This window comes from Odocoileus virginianus, chromosome 26 (assembly GCF_023699985.2).
Source record: "Odocoileus virginianus isolate 20LAN1187 ecotype Illinois chromosome 26, Ovbor_1.2, whole genome shotgun sequence".
NCBI lineage: Eukaryota > Metazoa > Chordata > Mammalia > Artiodactyla > Cervidae > Odocoileus > Odocoileus virginianus.
This window is the reverse complement of record NC_069699.1, coordinates 41,195,520-41,221,534: the sequence shown is the minus strand read 5'-3', so window position 1 is coordinate 41,221,534 and position 26,015 is coordinate 41,195,520. Positions and strand designations below refer to the sequence as shown.

Below are 26,015 nucleotides of genomic sequence, written 5' to 3'. Positions count from 1 at the left end.
AACAGCAGAGCATAATAGAAAGGACTATAATGAGAAGTATATTAAAAGTGTAATCAAACTTTAGGATAAACTCCTGATGAATAAAAATGGCCATAATTTTACAATGAAAACAGATTGGCTGAATTTCAAATTGAACAAGTCATCCACAGTATGAAAAATAAACAGACAATATTTCAACCTTAGAAGTTAAACCTTTGTTTTGAAATCAATTAATCAAGCACTCAGGACCACCAACTGGCATCAAACATCACAGGGTATAGGAGGGAAAGGTAAAGAAGGCTTCTTATTCAAAGCAGCTTAAAACTCAAGTTGGTACAAGCAAGATGAACACAACTGAATTAATGAAAATGAGAATTTACACAGTGTGAGGCAGAAGTCATTACACACTGATGCTGCAACATCACGTGTTCCTTCCTGTCAAATTTAGTCCCAGAGTGTCAGTATTCTTTGTATTGAAGAAAGGTGAAACTACACAATGACTTTTGCTTCACTTTAAATAGAAAAGCATTTCTCTATCAATGCAATTTTTAAAATAAAATTAGGCAAAATGACACATTAGTCTTCTAACCTTTAGTCCAGTACTTCTCATAGTCCAAGGACTACCTGCATAGGAATCAACTGGGACACAGTTTAAAATGCAGATTTCTTGGTCTCCTCTAAGACCCACTGAGGGAGGACTTCTGAGGTGGGGCCAAGGAATACGCATTTTCATAAATGCTGTGTGCAACTCTGAAGTTTACCCAGGTTTGACAACTGGAGCTTCCAAACTGGCCCTCTCCCAGGCTCTTCCCTGCCTGTGTCAGGGTGTTCTTTCTGAAACAGAAACTTCATCACATCATTCTATTTAAAAAAAAGAAAGAAAGAAAGAAAAAACCTTCACTGTTCCTTCTTTGCCTGCAAAACTAAACCCAAACTCCTTAGTGTGTTTTATAAAAATTAGCCTACCTTCAATGTCTAGCCCCTCCCGTACCGGAAACACTTTCACAATATACAGTTAAACTAAAAAGTAGACTCCAAAGCAATGTGAACATCTGATACATGCTACAACATGGACGAAACCTGAAAACAGTGTAGGTGAATAAGCAAAATACAAAAGGACAAATACTATACGATTCCACTTACATGAAATATCTAGAACATGCAAATGTAGGGGGACAGGAAGTAGATCAGAGGTTACTAGAAGATTTAAGAAGGGGAGTGAGTATTTGCTGCCTAATAGTTAGAGTTTCTATTTCAGGTGATAAAAAAGTATGAGAAATAGTGGTATTGGTTGCCTGACACTGTGGCTATAGTTACTGCCATTGAGTTATACACTTAAAGGTGGTTTAAATGGCAAATTCTATGTGATGGATATTTACCACAGTTTTTAAAAATTAATAATGTAATATACCAAAAACCATTGAGTTGTACTCTTTAAATGAGTGAATTATATTGTATGTAAATTGTATCTCAATAAAGCTGTAAAAATGTACATAAAATACCAGTGTGAGACAAGGGAAGATATATTCTCTGGATGACAAGTTGCAGAAGGTTCTATTTTCTGAGTTTCTCTATAATTTCCCAAAATTTCATAATGAGCTTGGGTGTGCTGCCTTTGCATTCAGAAGACAAAGAATAAGTGTCATTTTAACACTAAAAGTTTAACAAGATGAACATAAGATATCAGCCATGATCTTCTCAGGGGTCAGGTCACTCGGCAGCGGGGTGCTGTCAGTGAGGAACCCAGGCATCTAGTGCTGCCTGTATTATTCTTCATTGGGTGAGCCCCCAGCTACTTCCATGGGACTGTGATACCATATGTCTTGGTGACCAAAAGAGTTCAATAATGCGGCCAGGGACTCTGGAGGAAAACTGCCAGGATTTCACCACTCACTAAGCCCCTCTCAGAGTCTCTGTTTCCTCATCTGAGCAATGGGAATAATAATGGCATGTACTGTATTGTTATCAAGAGAGTAAATTAATTAATTTACATGAAGTACATAAAACAATGCCTGATATTCAGTACTCTGACCTAAGAGTTTAGTCAATTACTGGCTGCAGTTTTTTTTTTTAATTGCTGCTGTTGCTCTATTACACTCGTGTGACTATTTCCTAACCATTCTTACTGGAGCAGAGACTGGCAAACTATGGCCCAAGGGCCAAATCTGACCCATCACCCATTTTTGTATGGCCTATAATTAGTAGAGTTTTCACATTTTTTTAATGTTTAGAAAAGGATCAATAAAAATTATTTCATGACATATAAAAATATTTTAAAATTCAAATTTCAGTGTCCATAAATAAACCTGTATTGAAACACGAACACTCCTATACATTTACATATTACCTATGTTTGCTTTCATGTAGTTGAATGAACTATCCGACCTGCAAAGACTAAAATACCTGACCTCTTTACAGAAAATGCTTGCTGACTCCCAGATATGGAACCCAAGAAAGTCCCTGTTCCTCCTCACTCTCAGCTTCACAAGTCTGCGTTAGCATGGCCAGTCAGCACTGGGTCTGAGCACACCTCTCTTTGCACTGGGTTCCTTGACTATTCTCTCTTTGGTAGTAACTAGCTTTGGTATCAGTTTCCATTTGTTTGGAGGAATCAGATCATTCCTTTTCATCCCTCTTTGCTCTCCTTAGTCTCTCTATTTTCTGTTGTACTATCTAAAAAGTGTTTATCATAAAAAGAATCACAAGGTATAGAACACAGGCAATTTATGCACCAATCGTAAGAGAGGCCCTGATAAGTCTGCTGCTTGAGCCACGCTCACAGACTGGTGATTCTGTGGTTCTCATCAGACCAGTATCCATTCGGGCAAGATTTACTGTGAGTCACCAATAAAACCAGATAAAGTTCTCCTTCCGTCTCTGATCTTTCTCCTGAGAGCTTGGTTTTAATCCAGAAAGAGCATTCTCTCTGGTTTTCCTGCTAGGCGGGCACAGATTGTCAGGTCTGTTTTTGTTGTTGTTGGTTTGGTTTTTGTTTTGCTTTGTTTTGTTTGCAGGGTGGGGTTTGTTTTAATTGAGACATAATTGACATATAACATTATGCTAGTTTCAGGCATACTATATAATGATTCAATATTTGTATACATTGCAGAATGATCACTACAAAAGTCTAGTTAACATCTATCACCACCCATGAATCATTTTTTCTTACAATGAGAACTCTTAAGATCTACTCTCCTAAAATATTCAAGTACACAATACAGTATAATTAACAACAGTCACCATGCTGTACATTACATTCCAGGACTTATCTTATCATTGGAAGTTGGTAGCTTTTGACCCCCTTCACTATCTCAACCAACCCTGCCTCTCTGTCAACCACTTTTGAAAGAAGCCAACTATCAGGTTGAGGGTCCAAGATGTTAAGTGCACAAGCATCACTTTCAATAACTGTTGCCAGCTCTCATGAGGTCATCTAAGCCATCTCCTCCGCCAGGGAAAACTCCTGATTCTTATGTATCTACTCTCATTAAAATCCTAATTCTTGCATCTATCTCACCTAATTTCACTAGAGATACCCTTAATGGACAATCTAGAGAATATCTGACTTAAGCAAAATTGGTTTTTGAGAGGTACCTTAGGGATTCTCTGGTGACTCAGACAGTAAAAATCTGCCTGCAACGCAGGAGACCTGGATTTGATCCCTGGGTCAGAAAGATCCCTTGGAGAAGGGAAGGACTACCCACTCCAGCATTCTTCCTTGGAGAATTCCATGGACAGAGAAGACTGAAATGCTACAGTCCACAGGGTCACAAAGAACAGGGCATGATTGAGTGAGTAGCACTCACTTTCACTTTAGGGGAAACAAGGGAGGAATAAGATTTCTCAGGCTCGATAAGCACCACCTTTTATTGATAGGCAGAAGCCACCAAACAAAATTCTGATTCAAAAATCGCTTCACTTAAAGATCCTTTGGCCAAAGCTAATCAACAATTTAATAATCTTTGTTGTTGTTCAGTCGCTCAAACTCTTTGTGACCCCCATGGACTGTAGCCACAGGCTCCTCTGTCCATGGAATTTCCGAAGCAAGAATACTGGAGTGGATTGCCATTTCTTTCTCCAGGAGATCTTCCTGACCCAGGGATCGAACCCACCTCTCCTATGTCTTCACATTGGCAGTCAGATTACCACTGAGCCACAGGGGAAGCCCTTAACAATCTTGGGCAACCACAAATTAGACTCATTTCCCTAGTAAATCCTCCTCTTCCATGTCCTCCAGTTGCCTCCATATGTTTAGTACCCACTCATCCCCCAGCCTTCTCATCTTTCTTCCTTTGCACGTCCGTCAACTTCTCTTCCCCTTATTCAGAGCCTTCACCTTTTCTCAATGACTCTCCTAAGACTCTGAAATGCCACCTGTTTCTAAAGATCCATCCTGCCCATGAGCCTGGTATTCAAGCAACTACAGAATTTAAACCTTGAACCTAAATAACCATAATTAAGGGTTTTCCTAAATCCAGGCAAGACCAGCAACCATTCATAGAATAATTTAGAATTCTTTTGTGTACATATGACTCAGGGTTACTAGACTTTTATCAACCTGTACACATGTTTGTTGGAATTTAAATCCTGAATAGCAAAGGCTAATTGGACTGTCTGAGAAAAGGCCCTACAGTATCTCTCTTTCCACAGTAAACCTGAGAGTAAAAAATTGAAAGGCCTGAAAACGTAAAATCTTCTAAAAGCCATAACCAAAACTTTTACAAAAAAATTAGATTGGACCATAATTCAGTCATGCCAAAAAAAGATGAAAAGAAAATATAAGAGAGTTTTAGAATAGAATGAAAAATAATTTCCCACTATATTCAGGAGTTAAAGAACATTAACAATGGCTTTTTCACCTTGGTCAAAGTTACTCCCACTAGCTCTTAAGACCATGTGGTCCACTCCCTTGAGTTTACACTAGCTATTCTTCTATGAATATATGTGCTGAGGGATTTCATTTAAAATACTAGATTCTATCTTGCTACACAAATACATGGCAAAATATTGCAATGTACTCAGCCCTATTACCAACACATTAAGGCTCCCTTTTTTTTTTCATTTATTTTTATTAGTTGGAGGCTAATTACTTTACAATATTGTAGTGGGTTTTGTCATACATTGACATGAATCAGCCATGGAGTTACATGTATTCCCCATCCCGATCCCCCCTCCCACCTCCCTCTCCACCCGATTCCTCTGGGTCTTCCCAGTGCACCAGGCCCGAGCACTTGTCCAACCTGGGCTGGTGATCTGCTTCACCGTAGATAATATACATGTTTCGATGCTGTTCTCTCGAAACATCCCACCCTCGTAAGGCTCCCTTCTTACATCTTTCTAAACAGCCTTTTCATGATCTTGAGTTTTGTCAACTGGAAGAAACATGAGAGAAAAACTGCCCTTTAACCTTTCTGGAAGAGACATTAGGAGGTACTGTCAACAACAAATCCAGCAGTGAAACTCCAAGGAGTCAATGCCTGGGTTCACGCTTCACAACTACGGAAGCAGAATTCCAAAGAACTACTCAAACTGGGGGACCTCAAATTGAAAATTGTCAGAAATCCTCCAAAAGGAGCCAATTTTCAGAAAGATGCCCAAGGGTTTTAGAACAAGCTGATGACCTCGTTTAGGGGAGAGTTTCTACTCAAGGCACTGCCCCAATTCCTGTTTTGCTTATCACCTGCCTCCTTATAATCATTCTCATTTTCTATAGATTCCTGACTGTTTCCACCCAAAACAGCACCTTCCTCTTTTCTTTCCTCTTCATAATAATTGTTAGGTCAGGAAACAGTCATTCTTAGATTAATCCAAACAGCAGACACTACCTTAATCTTATTGATTCCTGGATGCCCAAGCTAACACTGGATACCCATGATGCAGTCCTTTAGTCAGTTACATTCTCATCAAATGAGACTATAGGGAATTACAGTCAACGGCATTTCCACATTCATCTATGTGGCCAAATGACCTTAAATCAATCTGTGACTTTGCTAATGACCCTCTCTCCCAGAAAAAAGAACTAATCTGTTGATTAGATCCTAGGTAATTTCACAATTGAATTCAACAAATTTCCTAGAATAATGGTTCAAATGTCACCTGAAGGAGACTTTCATAGATTCGAATATGAAACCCAATTATGTGATGCTTTGGATCTGATCTCATGTTGTGAAAAACTCATCTTGTTCTATATATCCAAGAGCACCTTCTGGATACTACTCCTTTTGCACCCAAGATACCTGATGCTATTAACATTTGCCTCAAACTAATACCTCATATACTTCAGGAATAATAGTCCAAGACCTGTCCAGGCACAGAGACTCTACTTCTATAATTCACTGAGGCTGGGCATGAGCTCCAAAATCAGGTCACTTTTGATTATTCACAGTGAAATGATTGACTCACTGTTTATGCAAATAATCAGAGCAATGTTCCCAATGATGGGAATCTTACAAACAGAAATACCTACCAGACTAACTCTGGCAGAAGTTATTAATACTACCACTTCTGACTTAGATGAATTTGGTTTAGTCTCAATTCATTGGCACAAACAGTGAGACACAATTGCATTGCTCCACATTTCTTGTTGGCTGATCACATGGTGTCTGTGCAATTGCTAATGCTGCTTGCTATACTTGGATCAATGAAAAGAAAAGGTAGGAGAAGCTAAACACTACCTTCAAGAAACAAGTTACCTGGCTGTCCAAGGTTGATCCTAATGGCCTATAAAATTTTTAGTCAGAGTTGAGCAACTGGGGTATCTGGTTCTAAAGCAACTTAAATGGCACTATTAATTATTCTTGTTTTTGTCAAATGGTCAAATTTCTGCAATATGAATACAGCAACAAAAAGGCAAAGAAGATACTGCAACACTATAGTTGACTGTGGAGACAACTAGATAATCTCTGACAAGTGACGGTCTGGATCTCTAATCTGTCCTGAAATGGTCAATCACTCAAAAACAAAAGAATGATGAAAAGAGAGGACTGTGAGAATGCATATACAAATTAACATGGTCATGACAAACAGAACTTTGACCCCAAAATCTGCTGTAGCCTGCAACAGTCTGGATTCAGTCAATGACTGCTAGCTTCCCTATTTTTAAGTTGTGCTTCCAACTCAGGACCAATGCGAGGAAGCCAAAATATTCTCCCCTGAATCAAGCACATAAGATGCCTTGCTTCTAGTTAGCCTGCTTGCCCATGCCAACAACCTACAATTAAATCATGTATACTAGAAGCCTTCCCTGTTTCACCAGAGAGCTTTCCCACTGTACCAACTGCCTCTAAGACCTCCTGTCAAATATAAGTGATGGTGGCTGCCTTCCTTGCTATAGCAAGCTCTGAATAAATAGCCTCTGTTTCTTGTCCTTTGGGTCATCTTCATTTATTTCTACACTACATATAACCACATGCACATACACACACACACACACATACACACACACAGCATGGCCATGTGCAACACTTTAGAAACCTCAGTAGCCACAGAAGGAGGGTCACTCTTTACTGAGGTAGCACATTCTCACCTCTCTATTCTACCCGTGAAGGGCTCAGGTATAACTGCTACCACCTATCCAATATCCCCTTCCCAAATAGGCAAACTTGCCTGACATCAATGCACCCAGACTCTGCTCAGAGAAGGAGCTTCCTAACCCTATGCTATGGCATAGCCACAGATGGGTTACCACTCTGCTAATAGTCATTTATTCCCTCACCATCATCTCATTCAAGCATCCCCAGCCACGGGCAACTTCCAGCTGCTCACTCTAGAGTAACATAGAACATTATCATTTTCTGTGTTTGCCATTGTTTGAGGAAACTGGGCAAGTACTAAGGAATTTCCATGCCACTAAGTCCTTGGGTCTCGCATGAAGCATGCCATCCTTTGCAATGTAGGAATCTGTGTGGATTATGGGGATTTGGCAAGATGCCCAAAATGAGGGGCTTCAAAATCACTGCAGATGGTGACTGCAGTCACAAAATTAAAAGATGCTTGCTCCTTGGATGAAAGGCTATGACAAACCTAGATAGCCTATTAAAAAGCAGAGACATCACTTTACTGACAAAGGTCCATATAGTCAAAGATACGGTTTTCCCAGTAGTTATGCATGGACGTGAGAGTTGAACCATAAAGAAGGCTGAGCACCAAAGAATTGATGCTTTTTGAACTGTGGTGCTGAAGAAGACTCTTGAGAATCCCTTGGACTGCAAGGAAATCAAACCAGTCAATCCTAAAGGAAATCAACCCTGAATATTTACTGGAAGAATTGACGCTAAAGCTGAAGCTTCAATACTTGGCCAAATGATGCAAAGAGCCAACTCACTAGAAAAAACCCTGATGCTGGGAAAGACTGAGGCATGAGGAGACGAGGGCGATATAGGATGAGATGGTTAGACAGCATCACTAACTCAACGGACATGAGTTTGAGCAAAGGGAAGACTAGCGTGCTGCAGTCCATGGGATTGCAAAGAGTTGGACACAACTTAGTGACTGAACAACAACAATGGAGATTTGGCAAGATGCCCAAAATGAGAGGAGCATGAATGTGATTCTTTTGATGGGTAAGAGTTACTAGCCAAGGAAATGAGCTGAAGACGTCTCTGGCTAGGAGGTGTTCCATGCTTTCAAATTCTAAGGACTATACAAGTTACAAGCTACAGCACGACTCCAAACAGGTGAGACGCATGATATTCCCACATTCCCACTGATGGCAGGACATTCAAATTGAACTGATCAATATTAGTTATATTAAATAGTATTGTGAAGGTTAATTATATCCTAACTATATATCTATCACTCAATAAGCTTTTACTGTATTTCAGGCACTATTATCAAGTTCTTAACATATGTTTTCTCATTTAATCATCACATCAACTTGATGATACTGGTTCTACTAATGAACCCATTGCACAGATGAGGAAACTGAAGCTAACATTGGAGCAAGACTACACAGCAGAACAGGAGACAGAATCCAGCTATAATCTGTTAAACATCATACCCTAAGCTACCAACTTATAATTTACAAGGCTACATATAACCTATATTTGGCTGACCACATGTTAGTAACTGAGGCATGACAGGTTAATATAAAGAAAAATAAATGTGAAAAAGGAGAGAAAATTCACATCATTATTCAGCAACTGAAAATTAAATTCTAATTTATATGAAGTCAGCTATTAATACTATGTCAATTCTACTTAATACTTGTGTTGCACTTTGACAATATGGAATATAAATTCCTTTTAGTGTTTCAATTTACTATAGTTTTAAAATTGACTTTGCAAATGCCTTCCAAATTATTTCATATGATAACTGCAAAAGCAACTTCATTTACTGCAAGTCTATTTTATGCACCAGGCCAGCATTTCATCCACATTTTTCAGCCTCGGACTTTTAACTAATACATTTTATTCATAATGATCCCATAAAATTACATGGAAGTCACACTGAAATATTAACACCAAAAAACTATATATCAGACTAATAATTGTGTATTATTTTAAAAGAAGTAGATTCAATAACTTGCTATTTTAATACAGAGTCATTTTCTATCAACTAAAAAGAGGAGGAAATTTTAAAGTCATTTAGTCTATTCAACCTTAGCATTTGTTACTTCCTAAATTTGAGTATAAGATATGAATAACTGGGGACATCACCATAGTGTGAAAGCATATTTAAGACTCAACAGGAGACTAACCACAAAGTTTTCACCTTCCCCCTCTCCCTCTCCCCTCCCAACTTTGTGCTTCACACAGACAGTAGCATACTGGTCTAAAGCAAGAGTCAGAAAAGTTTTTCTATAAAGAGCCAGATAGTAAATATTTACTCCTTGTCAACCAGACAGTCTGCTGCAACTATTCAACTTGGTCATTGTAGCATGAAGCAGCCAGAGAATATGCTTAAACGAATGTATCTACTGTATAAATTTTACTTTTAATTAATTTTTGTTAAATTTCATTTGCTTTTAGACATTTGCATTTCAGGAAGTTTTCTGAAATACTATTCTTTGGATCTTTTCCAATCATTTAAAAATGAAAAATCCATTTTGCTAATGGGCTGTAAGAAAATAGGAGGTGGTACTGATTTGGCTCCTGGGTCCTAGTTTCCTGACTTTTGGTCTAAAGCAGAGTTGCTCAGTTTCAGTTTTTTGAAGTAATCACATTCTCAGTCAAGTTCACATCTCATGTACCTACTTCAGTGCAAAGGTCATTCAGTATTTGTTTTCAAACAATAAACAAAGCTAACTTCAGTGCTTACTGCATATCAGGCCATGTATAAAGTGCTTTGAGTGGATCATTTCATTAATTCCTCTCCTTAAAGGTAGGTAGGTTCCATCATTACCTCTATTTTATGGGTGAGAAAACTGATGGAAATTTTCCCAAGGTTATGAAACTGATAAGAGCTAAGCAGTCTAATTCCACAATCCCTGGTATTCGTACTCCACTACTAAATGCCTTCCTAAAATGGCTTCTAGGGACTTCCCTGGAGCTCCAGTGGTTAAGACTTTGCCTTCTGGTCCACAGGGTGTGGGTTCAATTCCTCCTGGCCAAATAACTGAAACATAAAATGGAAGCAACATTGTAATAAATTCAACAGAGATTTAAAAAACTGGCCCACATCAAAAATAACAATATTTTAAAAAAGGCTTCTGTGAAGCAGGAGGGGGAAAAAACACAGTAAACCAGGAAGTTTTAAATCAAGAGTAAAAAATAGGAGACATCAGCAGAGGAAAGGTCACAACCACCAACATAATAAGGAAAGTTCCCATTTCTACATGTCTTTTGAAAATGACTAGTCTCAGTTATCTCTTTTATTTAACAGTGAACTCTGTCAGTTTCAATGTAATAATAGTTATCATTAAGTGTGAAGACCTGGAGTCTCCCAAATTCTAGTGAAAGTAGCTCAGTCATGTCCGACTCTTTGTGACTCCATGGATTATACAGTCCATGGAATTCTCTAGGCCAGAATACTGGAGTGGGTAGCCTTTCCCTTCTCCAGGGGATCTTCCTAACCCAGGGATCAAACCCAGGTTTCCTGCATTTCAGGCAGATTCTTTACCAGCTGAGCCACAAGGGAAGCCCTCCCAAACTCTAACTGTGCATTTATTTAATTATTTAATTCATATATTAATTTAATAATATATATAATATATATTATATATAATATATTAATAATTTAATTAATTATTTAATTCATATATTACCTTTTTCAGATTAGATGAAACCAGTCATTCCTGGGTATTCTTCCTTGGTACCTGCATTAAGGGAGGAGACCCAGGACATTCCCAAAGTTTCCAGGATATATCTGCCCATAACAAAGATGTATGAAATGTCTCCCCAAAATATTTCCCTCTGGGAAAGAGACTCCAAACTCTCTTCCTGTAAAGAGGAGGTCATGACCCTGGAGGCAGGGCTAGGTGTGGAAAGGGAGCAAGAAAAGAAGAATGGCAGCAAGGAGAAGTAAGCTCTGGGGCCAAAGGAACGCCCAAAACACTGAATCTGAAGGAGTGGGAAGAGAAGCAAGAACTGGATCTGAGATCAAGGGTACTTGGCCAGGGTCAGGCAAACAGGGTAGGGTCCAGGAGACCCAGCAGGAGAAAGAACTTGGCAACATATGTGTACTGAACATAATTTTGTGCCACAAATGTAAGCCTTAGGGACATAGCCATAAATAAGACAGATAGGCTTATTCCTGTCCTCCGGGTTTACAGGCTATTGATGAAAGGCAGTCCACTGATGAAAACAATGGTTTACTGTTCTTGTTTAGTTGCTAAGTCATGCCCAACTCTTCTGCAAGCCCACGGACTGTGGCCCACCAGGTTCCTCTGTCCATGGGATTTCCCAGGCAATACAAGAACAGGTTGCCATTCCCTCCTCCAGGAGATCTTCCTGACCCAGGGATCAAACCTAGGCCTCCTGCACTGCAGGCAGATTCTATACTGTCTGAGCCACCAGGGAATGACAGAGGAACATAAAATGAGGAAATGCTGAATTCAGTGGGAATATCCGTTTGCAAAGAACTGTGTTAAGAAGCTTTTAAAAATGGTTGCCAATGACTCCCACCTCTTAATACATTATGCATGTCCTGTGTAATTCCCTCCCCTCGAGTACGGGCTGCACTATCAACTTTCTCCTAATGAATAAAGTACAGCAAAAGAGACAGGATGTGACATCTGAAGTTATGTTACTAAAGACTGGAACCGCTCCCTTGTTTGTATCCTCTCTCTCTTGACGTCTCTTACATATTCCCTCTGAGGGAAGCCAGCTGCCACGTGTGAGCTGCCCAATGGAGAGGCCCGAGTGGCAAGGAACCAAGGACAGCCTCCTCCCACAGCCCATACAGAACTGAGACCGTCAGTCCAACAGCCTACAAGGAGCGGAAAATCCTGCCACCAACTTCATGGGTGGCTTGGAAGCAGACCCTCCCCTAGTCAAGCAGTCAGATGAGATCACAGCCCCAGGTTGCACACTGATAGTAACCTGTTGGAGACTCTTGCTTAAAGCCACTGAGCTTGAGGTAAATTTATTAGGAAAACAAATAACAAAAGGAAAGGCAAAGGAAAGCAAAGCAAAGGAAAACAGATAACAAACCGGGTTGCTCAGAAAATTTTCACCTCACTCTTTCTCTCAAACATCTCTTGTTCCCCACAAAAAATACAATTTATAGCATTTTCACTACCAAAGTCCAGAAGTTCTGATATAGTAACAGTGATATTACAAAAGAAACCAGCCCTCCCAACGGGTGAATCTGAGCCAATTTCAACTGTTTGTTAAAGAATCTCATTTGATCTCAGCAAAGAAATTATTTGAAAGAAGAAAGTCCTTTCTTTGCCAGTGGGCTGGGTATAAGAGTAGGGCACAATAGAGGGATTGTAGTAGAATCAGAATGGCAGAAAAATGTAGTAAATAAAGAAGTCACAATAAACAGGAGACTGTTTCTAAAATATCATTCAGGAGGCAACAGATCAACTGGTTTCCCCTAGATTTAATTTTTCAAGGGTACTTCAGTGCTCCCCACAGCACCCTGTATTTCTCCCATCAAATCCCTCACTATGCTAAACTGTAAATGATTTGTTTACTATCTAGGCCAGGTGAGGCAGGTCAGTCTCAGGCACCACTGTATCCTCAGTGTCAAATCCAGTGCCTGCTACCCAGTAAGAATTCAATATATTTTTGCTAAGTGAGTAAAATATGACTCTCCACATCTGTGACAGGTCATATGCATAGAAAAAGACCAAAAAGGAAAGCATCAAAACATAAACAATAATGACCACTAAATGGAAGAGAATTTTTTTTTTAAACTCTTTTTACATTTTCTTTGATAAACTTGTCTGCATTTTCCAAAATGTCTGTAAAGTGGAAACACCAGAGACCATCATAAAACAAACCTTTTGGCCCGAGGCAATTTGTGTTTGCAACTTTATAATCTTGAGATTGCTGCCCTAACTTTCCAAATTCAAAGACTTATTTATAATAGATTATCATCTCATTTGTCAATTTTTCAGCCTAACAACTGAATTCTTAAGTACCATGTAGAAACTTTGAAATACAAATGAAGAGATCAACACCTGCAGAGCCATATTATGAACACAGTTGCCAGTGATTTTCATCTTTAAATAGAATTAATCACTTCACAATACTTAGACCTCAAAAAAGGTATCAAATGGGAAAACATACAGTATTAAAAATAACCACATGAAAACATTTGGACTGCACAGTACACCGGTTCTGAGTCTTTAAAAGGCAGCGGAATATCCAGTCTATAAAACAAAATTACCCCCAAATGCAATCAATTAAATAGAAAGTGGTTTTGCACGCGTGTGTATGAAAACTACACATTTTTATTTCAGATCACTGGAGTAAATCACAAAAGCAGCAGAGAACAGCAACTCCCACAGAAGCTCAATACCTTCTATTTTGGAAACAAAGACAGCCACCTGAAATTACTCTCCAGATATACTCTAGATTTAAACAGAAAATATTTTCTTCAAATAATTTCAAAGAGAGCTCAAAATCATCCACACGTCCCCTGTTTTGTACTTCACTGAATAGGCCAGTTGAGTGGGGCTCAGAGATAGGCTACCATTCTTTGCCAGTCAAGACTACGTCCCCAGTGTGTCAGTAACAGGTACGGGACATCTCCGCTGCAATAAGGCACTCTGATTCTGGCACACCTCCAGTAAGGAAGCCTTGGATTAACAGATAACAAACTGCTATGTATGAAAAAGATAAGCAACAAGGACATACTACATAGCACAGGTATAATCATTATCTTGTAATAACCTATAATAAAGCATAATCTGCAAAAATATTAAATCATTATGATATACACACTGAAACTAACATAATATTTTAAATCAACTATTCTTCAGTTAAACTGCTGACATACTTTACAATCTTTTTTTTTTTAGGTACTCACTATGTCACAGTTAAAAGAACATCCCAATTCACACAGCCCACATTTCAAAGTAGGTGTCTGTACTGGACACTGCAGGATTCCTGTACTTCTCCTACCTGATTACTCAGTAGAGACCTTTCTGTGTTACTGATTACTTATCAAAACAGCTAACTCTCATGAATTTAAACAAAAGTCCAACCACACAGAGATGAAAAAGCAAAATAACCTAGTGTGGTTTCTATTCACTCGTGAAATAATATATATGAAGCACCTTCTTTGTGCCAGGTATTCAGCCAAGAGCTTTACACGGCTCATCTCATTTAATGCTCACAACAATCCTATGAGAAGGTACAACATAATCCTTGTTTTATAAATGAGAAAACTGAGACACAGAAAATTATTCTGTCTCAGGTTCACTTCTAGCAAGTGGTGGTGGTGCTTCAATTTCAACCCCAAGGAAGCTGACTCTAGAACATACACTTACCCACCACACTTACTCAACAATAAAGGTCAAAGAAGGACAGGAGATAAATAATTAAGAAACCTTAGTCTGATTTGAGTGTGCCTATCAGAAGACATTTGGGAAGTATTTGAAAAGACTAGGACAGAAGTCTAGGCTTGAAACAGATAAATTCACCTACCAAGGTTAGGAAGGGAAGAGAGCAGGAAACATATCCAAGGGGGAAAAAAAAACAAACTAGTGATGAACTCAAAATTTCTGTGTTAACAAATGATGATCATGATGATGATAAGCAACATTTTTGAAGGCTTTTCTCCGAGCCAGGCTTTCTGTTGAAATCAGGGTTCCTCAATACCAGCACTATTAACATTTTGGACCAAATAATGGCTATGGGGCGGGGGGAGCATTTCCTAAACATCACAGGATGTTTAGCAGCATCTCTGGCCTCTACTCACTAGAGATCAAAAACAGTCCTTCACCCCCACAAGACAGGTCAATCAAAAATGTCTTAAGACATAGCCAAATGCCCCCTTGGAAGGCAAAACTGTTCCCCCAAGTTGATAAGCCCCTGTACTAAATGTTACATATTCATTGTCTCATTTATTTTTCATAGCAGCACTACAGGAAGCAATATTATTGCCCTCACTTTACAGAGAAGAAAACCGAAGGCTTGGTTGGGCAGCTGACTAGAGGTCCCACTGCCAATAAATGAACGAGCTCAGACTGGAATCCCACATTGGTCTGATTCTAAAGCATATTTGTACTGCTGGTCAATACAAACGCCCCTCCCATCTCTGATGTATGCAGTTTTGCACGTCTTCCCACACCCTCATGTGATTCCAGAGAGGAATATAAATAAAACGGCAGCTTCAGAGCTCAGTGCTGAGAAGTTCTCCTCCTGCCACAACCACATTTAAGGGTCCCCTTTCATCTTACACTCTTTTAACTCTGTCCGTATCCATCTTTTTGTGGTTAATCACCTCTCAGGAAACAGGTATAGTATGAATGAACAAATGAAAGTTTAAAGCATGAATACATGCTTATGGAAAACGTGTCCTTGAAACATTCTTAATACAAACACCTAACCAACTGCAATTAAAAGACATAAAATTGTTTATATAGGGAAATTAAACTACCAGCATATCATCTTTGATATAAACTGAGCTATGCCTAAAAATGTAAACTTCACAAATGGAGCTAAAGTTCAAATTGCTCTGAGATGTAAATTTGTTCTTGAAATACTAAACACATGGGAAACAGAAGCTAATTTTTTTGTCTTATTTTTGTATGTGAAAATTACCTATAATCTGCCTGTTAAACAATGCAAAAGTTATTTTACATGATAATTGAGTATCAAACTAGGCCAATTTACACCTACAATCCCTCTGAAACCACCTAGAAACTGGGACGACAGCAAAAGAAAAAGAACACTTCCATGTGTGTCAATCTTCTTCTGTTTCTTAACCATCAGTCCCCAAGGCTAAAAAAAAGAGAAAATCAGAAAATGTTAACTAAACACAAGCAAGTAATAAGGAAGAACTTTTCAAGCACTGAAAGTTCTGCATGATTTTGTTTGACTATGTCAAGGAAAATCCCACAACGCTCTCACACTTAAAACAGGCCATTAATCCAACAGGCAATGTTTTTTCTCAATGAAAAAAAAAAATGGAAATTTCTTCTCACCACCTCATTGTCAATATTTTTTAAAAATTGGATGATTTGCTTAATACCCTTACCCCATCCCAATGAAGAAAAGGAGATCTGTATTCACACTATTTGTTTTTAATGTTTCAGCCAGTTACAGAAAATAAATTCAATAGCAGATTCTCCTTAGTGTCTCAAAGTTGAAAATGAAGAGGAGAGTGGGAGGGGGGGAGGAAAAAATGAAAAGGGAAAAAAAATAAGAAAAAGAAAGAGAGGGAAAAAAAAAAAACTATCCAAGTGATCTCTTCTGATGACTTACATGAGGTTCTAATCTCACCACAGCTCTGTCCCCTCATCAGAATACATCCCTCTCCCCACTCAAATGCCCAAAATTCCTTCACTGTGCACTCTGGAATCCAAGGTCTTAAAGAGAAAAAAACCCCTATTCACTCAGCCTCTTCTAGAGTGATAACATTCTTTCCTGATTTGATGTATTCATCTTCCTAGGCTCCTTAGCAAATACTTCATACCTTCTCTTTCTTCAAAGTTCCAGCAACTCCTTCCTCCATCCTTAATTTCAGTGATGGTCTCCCTACTCATCTCACCCAGAAAACTGAAGCTGCAGAAGACCTTCCTTGACCTGCTGCCACCTCAATTACCCATGGACTTGTACCATCTCTCCTATAATGCTGGGCACCCTGTTCACATGTGTATCTATGGCAGTCCCTCCCCTTGTGTACCAAATCTCAGCGCCTCTCTCCTGTTTGAGGACACCACTCCAGCAGTGCTTTCTGTACTAAATCATATCCATCAAGAGACAAATGAGTTGTCATATCTTTCATCTCAGCAACACCCTCTTCCTCCTCCATTCTCCTTTTCAGCAGAATTTCTTTAAAAAGCTGTGTAAGACAATGGACTCTAATTATAATCAAGTTTTCCCCCCTATCATTTCTCCGAAGGAGTTCTTAACTCTTTTTTTCTTGAGTTCATCAGTGATCTTGGTAAGAACAGTGGTCAATTCTCAGTTTTCATATTACCTGATCTACTTAAAGCATTGGAAACAATGGATAATGCCTTGCCTACGAGTACTTTTCTTCACTTCATTTCACTGTGGACAGTGACTACAGTCATGAAATTAAAAGACACTTCCTCCTTGGAAAGAAAGTTATGACAAACCTAGACAGTGTACTTTGCCAACAAAGGCCTGTGTAGTCAAAGCTATGGTTCTTCTAGTAGTCAAGCACAGATGTGAGAGCGGGACCAAAAAGAAGGCTGAGTGCTAAAGAATGGATTCTTTCAAATTGTGGTGCTGGAGAAGCTTCTTGAGAGTCCCTTGGACTGCAAAAAGATCAAACTAAAGTCAATTTAAAGGAAATCAACCCTGAATATTCATTGGAAGGACTGATGTTGACGGTGAAGCTCCAATACTTTGGCCATCTGATGAGAAGAGCCAACTGATTGGAAAAGACCTTAACAGTGGGAAAGACTGAGGGCAGGAGGAGAAGTGGGCAACAGAGGATGAGATGGTTAGATAGCATCACTGACTCAATGGACATAAATTTCAGCAAACTCCAGGAGACAGCAAAGGACAGGGAAGCGTGGCACACTGCAGTCCACGGGGTCACAAAGAGTCAGACATGGCTTAGCGACTGAACAACAATAACCTATTTCCAACATCTAGAACACTTCCTGGCACATAGTGATACTCAACAAAATATACGAATAAACAGAACTGTAACATTAAGCAAAGCAACAAATCACATCTGAGAACTAGAAAGTTAATCTCTGTCATGTCCCTGGTTTCTTATTATTATGAAATGTATAGCATAAAATTTACCATTTTAAGTGTACAGTTCAAAGACACTAAGTACATGCACATTATTGTATAAGCATAACCACCATCCATCTCCAGAACATTTTTCATCTTCCCAAACTGAAACTTCATACTCATTAAAAAATAATACCCCATTCCTCCTTCCCCCTAGCCCATGGCAACCACCATCGTACTCTCTATTTCCAAGATTTTGACTACTCTAGATATCTCCTATAAGTGGAATTATATAGTATTAGTTGTTATGTAACTGACTTATTTCACTTAGCATGCCTTCGAGGTTCATACACATTATATATAGCAAGTGTCATGATCACCTTCCTTTTTAAGGGTGAATAATATTCCATTGTATGTATACACTACTTTTTTTTTTTTTTTTTAAGATTCATCTTTTTAATGTCATCCTAACACTCAGAAATGGGCCAGCGGAGTCTCTGGGCTCAGCAGCTGTGGAGGAGGAACTCCCCACACCTCTTAAGGCAGGTCACTGCAAGAAGGCACTCATGAGGGGGACTTCAAGCCCCTTTTCTATTTCTTCATATAAAATTGGAGGAGGGGGAGGGGTGAGAGTCTGAGAGCTGGAGACTATCACTCCCAGCCTACCAGTAAGGGAAAAAGGAAGGAGCAAGTCAGGTGCTGGGAGTAACAAACCAATAATTCAAGGGCTGCCCTCACACACACACACACACACACACACACACACACACACACCATCTTCCCTCCTTCTCTAGTGGAGTCTGCAGTTGGGGCCTGGGGAGAAGACAGCCCAGGTTCAAGCCCCCACTTCTCCCTTCTAGCTGGTACGAAGTTGATAATCGCCACTCTGGGTGATATAGCGGACCCAGGGCAGGGCCTGGTAACCACTCTTCTCAATGATCTTCATGTATCGGACCTGGATCCTGGAGACAGTGAAATAGGGGATCTCAAACTTCACCCCAGTGGGGGGCCGGCCCTCTACTTCCTCCTTCTCCACGCTGGGGAGGCCAAAGTGGGCGCGCATCAGGTACTCCTTGCCCCCCGGGAAAGACTTGATGCTCCAAATAACCATGTTCTTCTCTGGCACATACTTGGCGCTGCCCACACTGGTCTTGAAGCGAGGGGAGTCAGCATCGCTGGGTACAGGCACAGATATCTCTACGCCGTTAGCCACCAACTGCTTTTTAAACTGCCCCTTGGCCTTGACCATGATCTCCAAGCAGCTGTGTGAGAATTTCTCAATGATAGATTCAATCCAGATCAGCGGCTTGACCTGGGTGCTAAGGCGGTAGGACATGAGCTCAAAGTCACCGTCGGGCGGGATGAAGGAGATGGTGCGGTCATTGTCAAAGCAAGAGAGCCGCACACACTGGTGGAATTTCACATCCTCCAGCTCCACAGACTTGTTCTTGCTCCGGCCAGTGAGCTCGAAGAATACACGGTCATTGAGGTCCAGCCGCAGCTCTGGCATTCCCGACAGAAACACCTTGAGCTTGATAGTGCCCACGATCTCACTCAGCAGGACACTGCCGTTGGCATTGACCAGCACGTTAACAGACTCTATGACATCGATGAAGACCTCATTCTTCTTGTACTTAATGCCCTCCGAGTGCCAGGACACAGCATTGGTGACAGTGGGTGGCACTCGTGACTTGCCCGTCTCCAGCTTGTTGCCCTGCTGCGTGATGTACTCCTGCAGGATTTTGCTGTCTGTGGTCTGTGGGAAGCCGAAGTCCATAAGCTCATCCAGCAGTTCGTAGACGATGACATAGTTGTCTCGGATACTCTCCTCCTCCAGCTCTTTGAAGTATTCAGAGAATACCTCCACTATCTTGTAGAGGAAGGAATACACCAGGGAGGCGTTGGCGTTCTTCAGTGTGGTGGCCACCAAGTAGAGGTTGCTGTATTTGATCCACAGGAAGTGGACCCGTCCGTGACTCAGTAGTGGGGTCAGCACACCTTCCTCCTCCCGCTGCATTAGCAGAGGCATGAAGTGATCGATCTCACTCATGGCCACATCACCCTTGTAGTTGCAGCTGATCAGGGGCTTGCCCTTGACGTCGAGGATGAAGACAGCCGAGGCGGACATGGTGGCGGCTGGCGGACCTGGGGGGTGGGGAGGGAGCGCCGGGCTACACTACATTTTTTAAATCCATTCATCTATCAATGGACATGTGGTCTGCTTACACATTTTGGTTATTATAATAATGCTGCCATGAACATAAGTGTACAAATACTTGAGTCTCTACTTTCAATTCTTCAGAGTATATATTCACAAGTAGAATAGCTAGATATATATAGTAATTCTGTTTTTAATTTTTTGAGGAAACATCACTATTTTCCACAGCAGCTGTATCATTTTATATTCCTTCCAGCAATGCACAAGGGTTCTAATTTCTCATTTTACAAACATGTATTATTTTTTGTTATTTTTAAACAATGGCCATCAAATGGGTCCGAGGTGATAGTTTAATGGGATTTTGATTTGCATTTCACTAATGAATACTGATGTTTACCATCTTTTCATATGCTTATTGGCCATCTGTACATCTTATTTAGAGAAAAGTCTATTTAAGTTGCTTTCCATTTTCTAATCAGGTTACTTGAGCTTCTTCTTGTTAAGTTGTAGGACTTCTCCGTATGTTCTAGATATTACCTCTTATCAAATATATAATTTGTAATATTATATTACAAATTTCATTCCTCTCCCATTCTGTGGTTGCCTTTCCACTCTGTTAATAGCATCCTGTAATGCATAAAAGTTTTTAATTAGGATGTAATCCAAGTTACCTATTTTTCTCTTTGTTGCCTATGTTTTTGGTATCCTGTCCAAGAAAGCACTGCCAAGTCCAACATCATCATCCCCTATGTTTTATCTGTTTTTCAGTTTCAGCTCTGTCTTTGATCCATTTTGACATCATTTTTATATAGAGTAAGGTAACGGTTCAATTTCATTCTTTTGCATGTGGATATACAGTTTTCCCAGCACCATTTGTCGCAGACTGTCCTCACCCTGAATGAATAATCTTAGCACTTTGCAGAAAATTATTTGACTATATGTGAGAGTTTATTTCTGGGCTGTCACTTCATCTTTGAGCAATCCTTCTGACCTCTCCAACCTCAATTCCCCAAAAGGTAAAATGAATCCCTCACACCTGTAGGAATGGCGGTGGTGGTGGTGGTTTAGTTGCTAAGTCACATCTGACTCTTGCAACCCCATGGACTGCAGCCCTCCAGGCTCCTCTGTCCATGTGATTTCCCAGGCAAGAATACTACAGTGGGTTGCTATTTCCTTCTCCAGGCAGTCTTTCCAACCCAGGACCAAAATCCAGTCTCCTGCATTGCAGGCGGATTCTTTACCAACTAAGCTACCAGATACACAGTATACATGTCACAGCCCTGCAACCAAAGCCCAAGACAGACATCACTAACCAAGCAGAGCACTCATTTCTATAAGTCCAGTTATATTATAAGAATCCTTCTTAAAAAGGAAGTTTAGACAACCTTTAACAGGCAGTTGAAGCTGGCACACAAGTTGAAACATGAGACCATCCTGGCTAGAGATTACTAAGGTCCATATTAACCACATAGTTATCTATGACTACAAAACACAGCCAAAATCCTTTTACCACAATACCCAAGTCCATCCAGCACTAGCAAAGAATAATTTGCCCAACCATCACATGTACCTAAAGCACCATATTTGATCAATCATGGGGAAAAAAAAAATCAACATAATGTATACTTTATAAAGGCTTTATATATCACATGCCAAATATTTTCTGCAATATTGTAATCTCTACATAAAAATCTCCACATGGTTATTTCATCTATGTCTGGACACCTCCTCTATTGATGGGATACTCACTACTTTTGGGTATATCCCTTTTTTTTTTTTTGAAGCACTGCCTGCCAGGAAAATCTATAAACATATATGTCCTTTTAAAATGCTTTGCTTTTTTCAGCTTGCTTATTATACTCATTTCAGTCCCTTCAAAAATACTCTCGAAAGGCACCAGGACTGGGTAAGCCTATCTGGAACAAGACCACTGTAAAAGGACTTTACTTGCAGCTAAATGTCCTGAGCTACAGACTGGATGGGATAAAACTTGGTTCCTGGGGCATCTGACATAAACTTGGACCTTTCCAGAAGGCAAACTATCTTGAATTAATGATAGATATATGGGCTTCATAGTCATCTCAGTTTTGGACAAAGTAAAGAGAGAATGGGAAGGGCTGTTTTTATGAAAAAAGAGAAGACTTCACATTGCCTCTCGAGAGAAAACAACTCTATAAAAATTAAAGATCTAGTGGAAATGATTACTAAAACACTTAAACAAAAGTTTGCATCTACACCTTGAAACCCCAGGATGGAAAGTCAAGAATCACTCAAAACTCAGTAACAGCAAAAAAACAAGATGTCAACTTCAGAATATTCTAGATTAAATAGTAACAACAGTTGAGTCAGAGTGAAATACCTCAGCATCCAGATTTCTTTGACCCCTGTTCTTGATACAATGCTTACAGAGATTGGCTCTGATTATACTTTTCTCTTAGTTTATTTTGACAGAAAGAACTGGATCATAGAATTATCCCCAGACCTGCCCAATCCTGATAAACATGCAAATATTCTGGAAAGCACTTAAAAATATAGGCTCTATCTTGGAATACTCTAAATCAGAATCTCTACATTTGGATTTTGTTATCTGGGCTTTTTGTTGGTGGTGGTTTTAAGTTCCTCCAAGGTGATTCTGATAATAAGTGCAACTTGGGAACTGTTGGTCAAGATCCTACACCTCTACTGGTTTTCCATTTTGGAGAGACAGCATTAATAACTGGTTCTGCCAATGGACAAAGCACCAGGATAATTGGGAGATATCTGCTGTTACCAAAGATGATTAATTGCCAGACCACATAGAAACTTGGAGCAGTGCATAAAATAAGATGCTAATTATGAAGTAAACATCAAATATAGGACTATATGTAACTTAAGATTTTGGCTAGGTAAAATAATAGGTACAACTGAAGCCCTCTCATCTAACATGAATAGCATATAAAGATGATCACACCTGGAGCCTGAAGCCTTTTGTTGATAGCAAGGAGTTGCCTAGAACCATCTGTAAGAGGGATTCAGGTAGTTTTCAAGTGTTCTCTTGTCACAGAAATCCCTTAGATAAAGAGAAGATCTGCCATAGACATTCTCCCCTCACCGTAGCACTTATACTTCAATTCAAAAGCAACAGAAACCCAACTGCGATGGTCACAACCAATAGAGCATTTCTTTCACAAAATAAGAAGTCTGGAAGTAAGTGGTTGCTGGCATTAATTGTGCCACTTAATGATGCCATCGAGGACCCATATTCTTTCACACTTTCTTTACTCTTATCTTTATACTTTGCATCACTGTAGCAAAATAGCCACTTCAGCTCCAGACACCATATCAATAGTCAAAGCAAAAGAAGAGGAGCCTCCCTGCTGACTCAGTGGGAAAGAATCTGACTGCCAATGCAGGAGACATGGCTTCAATCCCTGATCCTGTCCTAGAGGATCCCACATACCATGGAGCACCTGCTGCTGCTAAGTCGCTTCAGTCGTGTCCGACTCTGTGCAACCCCATTGACGGCAGCCTACCAGGCTCCTAAGCCCTTGCAACTACTGAGGCTGTGTTCTAGACCTTGGGAGCCACAACTACTGAGCTCATGTGCTGCAGTTACTGAAGTCCACGTGCTCTAGAACTTGTGCTCTACAACGACAGAAACCACCACAATGAGAAGCCTGCACACCACAACTAGAGAGTAATCCCCATTTACCACAACTAGAAAAAAGCATGCACAGCAACTAAAACCCAGTGCAGTCAAATAAATACATTAAAATTTTTTTTAATTAAAAAAAAGGCAAAAGGAGATCTCTGTTACAAAATTCAACAGTTTTGCCTTTGTTTACTTTTGTCTAAGCCTTAAGCATTCGCATCACATTATGAGAGTTCTTGGTTTCTCTTTAACCCGTGCAAATGCAAAGTGGTTTTTTAAAACCCTCTAAAATGAACATGCCAATACAATGGTCAGTGGCCCATACTAAAGATCACCTCTCTGCTCTTCCTCCCTTGCTTATTTGACTATTCAGTCTCTGCCATTTTGCATCTGTGAAACTGGGATTAGGTCAGGCAGATGCAAGATAATATCCTCTCACCATGACAACACCACTGCCTCTACTAATGCATCCACGCCTTCAAATATGATGAGGAGATTCTATAACCTCTCTAGCTGGGCTCCTCTCATCACGTGAACAGAAAAGAAGCTAATCAAATTATATTTCAAAGAAGAATATCATTGCCCTTCTGTCACCTCTGTCTTTTCCAACAGTGTCCTCAAAAGAAGTATATGACCCAGCCATCAGTGCTAAAGAGACATGATTGGATAAGGGGATAGAACTTCCACACTCCCATCCATCTCAGACCCTCATTTTCAATAAAGGGTCTCGGCCTGTGACTAGAATGATTTGGTGTGTAGCTAGAGCTAGAATTAACAGGTAAATATCTTCTTATACATTTATAGATAGATATGATTCTTACAGATGATCCTTGTTTTCATCTACCATTCTATTTCCATCCACGATCATGCCTTGTTTTTGAGTAAGACTTTTTCAGTGTCATATTTACAAGTCCAAATTCCAAATTACCAATTTAAAAATAAATATTTATGAAGCACCTACTGTAGGCTAAGGACTATGCTCAGCACTGTACCTACAATGGTTCCAAGAGATTCCACAGACCCTACCCTCACAGAGTTTAAAGTCTAAATTTCCCAGTCTATTTCAAAGGCCACTTCCTCTAGAAGGCCTTCCATGATTCCATTTTTTATTCTACATGCTCACAGTACTCTCTACTCACACTATACTTTCAGTCCATATCATTTTCTACTTTGTATGAAAGTACATTCATAGAAAAAGTACTTTTTTTTCTCTCTTGTCCATCATAAGAAACTTAAACACACATTCATTTTGAACCCCAACAGCACCTCCCCCAACATCTTGCTTCTAAGTGGCACACCCCCCCAAAAAATAATGAACTGAATACAGACGAATGGATGAGGAAGCTGTGGTACATATACACCATGGAATATTACTCAGCCATTAAAAAGAATTCATTTGAATCAGTTCTAATGAGATGGATGAAACTGGAGCCCATTATACAGAGCGAAGTAAGCCAGAAAGATAAAGACCATTACAGCATACTAACACATCTATATGGAATTTAGAAAGATGGTAACGATAACCCTATATGCAAAACAGAAACAGAGACTCAGATGTATAGAACAGACTTGTGGACTCTGTGGGAGAAGGCGAGGGTGGGATCTTTCAAGAGAACAGCATCGAAACATGTATATTATCTATAGTGAAACAGATCACCAGCCCAGGTTGGATGCATGAGACAAGTGCTCAGGCCTGGTGCACTGGGAAGACCCAGAGGGATCGGGTGGAGAGGGAGGTGGGAGGGGGGACCGGGATGGGGAATACATGTAAATCCATGGCTAATTCATTTCAATGTATGACAAAAACCACTGCAATGTTGTAAAGTAATTAGCCTCCAACTAATAAAAATAAATGGAAAAAAAAAACAAAAAAGTCCAACCATGAAAAAAAATTAAAAAAATAAAATAAAAATAATGAACTGAATAAAACACACAAGAGAGAATGAAGGTATCAACCTTAAAATCAGCACTAACTATA

The 26,015-nt window shown here is 39.8% G+C and overlaps 1 protein-coding gene and 1 pseudogene across 13 annotated transcripts in view; both read right to left on the bottom strand.

Annotated features, from left to right (window-relative positions):
- Positions 1–26,015, bottom strand: part of ERC2 (ELKS/RAB6-interacting/CAST family member 2) — a 971,398-nt gene that overhangs the window by 855,503 nt on the left and 89,880 nt on the right. The gene's annotated exons all lie outside the window — the stretch shown is intronic.
- On the bottom strand, positions 18,675–20,946 carry LOC110138817 (AP-1 complex subunit mu-2 pseudogene; annotated as a pseudogene).